The sequence below is a fragment of the Myotis myotis genome, unplaced genomic scaffold (assembly GCF_014108235.1).
Source record: "Myotis myotis isolate mMyoMyo1 unplaced genomic scaffold, mMyoMyo1.p scaffold_m19_p_3, whole genome shotgun sequence".
Taxonomy (NCBI): Eukaryota; Metazoa; Chordata; class Mammalia; order Chiroptera; family Vespertilionidae; genus Myotis; species Myotis myotis.
Window position 1 is genome coordinate 91,121,916 of NW_023416335.1, and position 4,350 is coordinate 91,126,265.

Sequence of the window (4,350 nt, forward strand, 5' to 3'; positions counted from 1 at the left end):
AAAACACTTAAATGTCCATTAGCCCCTCCAGTCCTTCCAGGAGCTTACCCAGGAGAAGACTGGCAACTAGACTTTACCCAGATGCCAAAGGATAAGAGAGTAAAATACCTTTTAGTTTTTATTGATACTTTCACTGAATGGATAGAAGCATATCCTACTAAGACAGAAAGGGTTTCAGAAGTAGCAAAAGCTTTACTTAAAGAACTAATCCCCAGTTTGGCCTACCCCAGTACCTACAAAGTGTTAATGGACCTTACTTTATATACCAGGTCACCCAACAACTAGGTACCGCCCTAGGAATTCAGTATCACCTACATTCTTCATGGAGGCCCCAAACATGGGGAAAGGTAGAAAGGGCTAATTTTACTTTAAAGTCCATCATTAGAAAACTAAGCCAGGAAACAATCTCCCATGGGTCGAAACCTTTCCTATAGCTCTTCTTCAGGTACAAATTGCCCCCATGACCCTCTCTGAGGTCAAGCCCTTATGAAATGCTGTATGGATGGCCTTTCCAATATTCAGATATCCTATTCTATTCTGAATTCCTTACCTTCAAGGAATACATATGTAATATCCCTCAGACAAGTTCAAACCCATCTCAAACCCTTCAGTGTTCTTGATAACTCATAGAGTCCCTATTGCCATGGAGTTATAGTTATACCCCCTTTATTTTTTGTAGAATTATTATTCTCTGATGCTAACAACTTGCTTTAACTACCATTTCTCTGTAACCATGATCTGTCCACACCACTGGACAGTATTTTCTCCCATGATCTGAATGTAATCAAAAATTTCCAACACCTGCCTTACATTTTCAGGCAGGCCAAGTCTCAGGCCTGTCCTGGCCATTCTTCTCCACAGTATCATTTTATTAACCAAATCCTATATAATAAAAGCCTCATATGCTAAGTGTCTGACTGTTTGTTCAACTGTTTGACCAGTCACTATAACATGCACTGACCACTAGGGGACAGATGCAAGTAGGTTAGTTGCTGCTGGGGTCCAGCAGATCGGGACTGGGCAAGATGGGCTGGACATGCCCTGGAACTCTCCAGCGGTCCCTCCCTGGCCCCAATTGTGCACCAGTGGGGTCCCTCAGCCTGGCCTGCACCCTCTCGCAATCCAGGACCCCTCAGGGGATGTCAGAGATCCAGTTTCAACCTGATCCCCACAGGCCAAGCTGAGGGACCCCACAGGTGCACGAATTTGTACACTGGGCCTCTAGTACATTATAACCAAATTATTAACAACATTAATAAGGAGGATTACCTGGCACTAAATGTCAGCATTTGGTAGACAAATGTCCACATTTGAACTTTTAGTGCATGGGTGGTTTTGTTGAGGGAAGACAAGAAACCAATCTTCCTCTATGACCAATAGCATTCTGGTTTGTCACCCATTCATAAAATGTGATAAAACTAAAAGGGAGAGGTGAAGCCAGGGCCAGCCTCTGAGTTCACCCAGATAGTTTGTAAGTGCAGTGTGCCGCAATCTTCGCAGCGGGGTTCAGGATCTGAAGGAGGGGCCAATGCACAAATGAAAATATTATACAAGAAATATGAATTTAGAAGGCATTGGTGGCCTGGAGGAGCCTCTTTCTTAAAGAGACACAGCCGACACTGGGTCCCGTCTGCTTTTTATTCAGTTTTAAATACACATCTTGCCTTCTAGCAATGCATACAAGCATATCAAAGGTAAAGTTTGGCAAACAGTAAAAGGATTATCAGATTAGGGAATTGCCTTGGGCCATGACTATCTCAACAGTCGGTGCTTAGCGTCAGCCCTACTAACGTGTTCCTTGGTGCACTGACAGTATCAGCAAGTGGTGGCTTCCCATATCTTCCCCTTTTAGTTTTCTTAATAAATCTTGAAAAATGTATGCTATCTGTAGGGCTTGAGTGCTCTTAAGACTCTTCATTCCGCATTTGCAGACTAGAAATAAACATATAATAAGAATGAGACAGACAATAGTGGATATGCTAAGAAGCAGATGTAGGGAGATCCAATAAAAGAATTGAGTTCTTTCATGTCCTTTTTAAATTGCTGTCAGGCAACTAAAGAACTAGTTTGAGGTAGACTCCTTTCTGGGCCATCAGTTCTTTATGGGTCCCCTTCTCAATCACTGTCCCCTATGACATGATAGCAATGATACTCAAGTTCTGGATGGTGGACAAACGGTGGGCAATGACAATCAGGTCCGACCTTTTCTGGCTTTGTCTAGGGCAATCTGCACCATCCCACAACTGATGACTGCTAGCATGTCAAGGAAAACATTCCCAGGTATTATCGGGGTTCTTGTTTCCTCACAAACTCCTCAGCTTTCTGGATTATCTTCTTTACCATGCCCCAGGTCATCTCCAGACTGTTTCTCATCTGTCTCATTCTCCTCCCATTCCTCATCATCAGCATGTTGCTTGGGGCTACTGCTATCTGTGGCTGGAGTAGTCTTTTGTCTGCAGCCACAGGTACAGGGTGAGGCTCCAGGTGCAAGGTCCTCATTAGTCTGGTTAGTTCCTCTCTTGGATCCATGTTAAAGTTTAATGTTCCTTGCAGGAATCCACATGGGCTTGGAGAAATTTTCTGGAAATACACAAGCATATCTTTGACCAAAGGTTAACAAAGGGTCAGGACCCTTCCATAAACCAGACTTGGGATCCTTCCATTTAACAAAACCAGTTTTCTTTTGGCTTACTATGACACCAGTGTACCATAATTTTATTGGTGTCTTGCCATCAGTGTTACAAGTAAAAAAATTTAAAGTAAAATTATGGCTTGGTGTAGGCTACCTATAGGAGATTTCTCCAGCATCACTATTCCCCCTTTTTGTTTTTCAAATGGGATTTTAGCGACTGATGTTGGCATTCTATAATTGCCTGTCCTTGGGAATTGTATGGTATTTCTGTAATGTGTTGAATTTTTACAAAATTGCTGGAAATGAGTTAGTGTATGTAGGTTTATTGTCAGTTTTAATAATTTTTGGAATTCCTATGATGGCAAAAGTAGTTAGGCAATGACTAATGACCTGTTTTGCCATTTCCCCTGTAGATGCTGTGGCCCATAGGACCTTTGAAAAAGTGTCCACAGAAACATGCACTGCCCCATGGTGTCCAAAAGGAGTTCAGTGTTACATCCATTTGCCAGATATGGTCCCTTATCAATCCTCGAGGATTAATTCCTGTTTTAGGCCCTTGAGGCAGATGTAATATGCAAGTGGGACATTCCTTGATAATCTGTTTTGCCTGCTGTTAAGTGATTGAGAATTGTTTAGACAACATTTTGGCAGGCTGACGTAAAAGCTGATGAGATTCTGTGTCCTGTTCTAATAAAGCAACCAATTGATCAGCATATGAATTTCCTTTTGTTAAAGGACCAGGCAGAGTGGTATGAGCCCTGATATGAGGGATATTGTTTTTGCTATACAATTTGCTGTACCTGTTTAAATAGTATAAATAGACTTTGATCACTGAGCCATTTTAATCGAGCAGTCTCAATTCTGTTTACCAGGCCAGCAGCATAGGCAGAATCAGAAATAATATTAAGAGGCACTTGGATGCCCTAACCAGTTTGGCTCAGTGGATAGAGCGTTGGCCTGTGGACTGAAGGGTCCCAGGTTCGATTCTGGTCAAGGGCATGTACCTTGGTTGAGGGCACACCCCCAGTAGGGAGTGTGCAGGAGGCAGCTGATCAATATTTCTCTCTCATCGATGTTTCTAACTCTCTATCCCTCTCCCTTCCTCTCTGTAAAAACCAATAAAATATATATATATAAAAAGAGGCACTTAGAAATCTTGCAATGCAGCCTTAATAGCTTCTAATTCAATTCTTTGCACAGAAGTGTGACTAGTCTGGATGACTCAGTCTGAGTCCATGGTATGATAAGCAGCTTTACCATTAGATGAACCATCAGTAAAAATAGTTAATGCTCCAGGAATAGGCTCTGGCCTAGTATTTCTTGGTATAATAATAGGAATCCTATCTAATAAAAGAGAAACATGGTAATTAGCGTACAACTGCTACCCTTCCCATTGGCTAATCAGGGAGATATGCAAATTAACGGCCAGCCAAGATGGCGGCCAGCAGCCAGGCAGCTGGAAACTAACATGAGGCTTGCTTGCTTCAGTGACAGAGGACTCCAACATTCCCTGCCTGCCACTGCCTGCCTCTGAGCTGCAACTCTAAGCAACTATGCTACAAATATAGAAGCTAAACAAAACCCCAGAAACCTGCTTTAGTCGCCAGGCTTCAGCCAGCAGGATCACAACATTGTTTCAAATACAGAAGGTAAACAAAGGCCAGAAACCTGCTTTCAGCAGTGGAGGCCTAAGAGCTGGAGCCTCAGAGCTAAAGCTG

The 4,350-nt window shown here is 42.7% G+C and overlaps 1 pseudogene; it reads right to left on the reverse strand.

Moving 5' to 3' along the window:
• Positions 1-2,054: 2,054 nt before the first annotated feature.
• On the reverse strand, positions 2,055-2,598 carry LOC118650488 (annotated as a pseudogene).
• Positions 2,599-4,350: the final 1,752 nt, after the last annotated feature.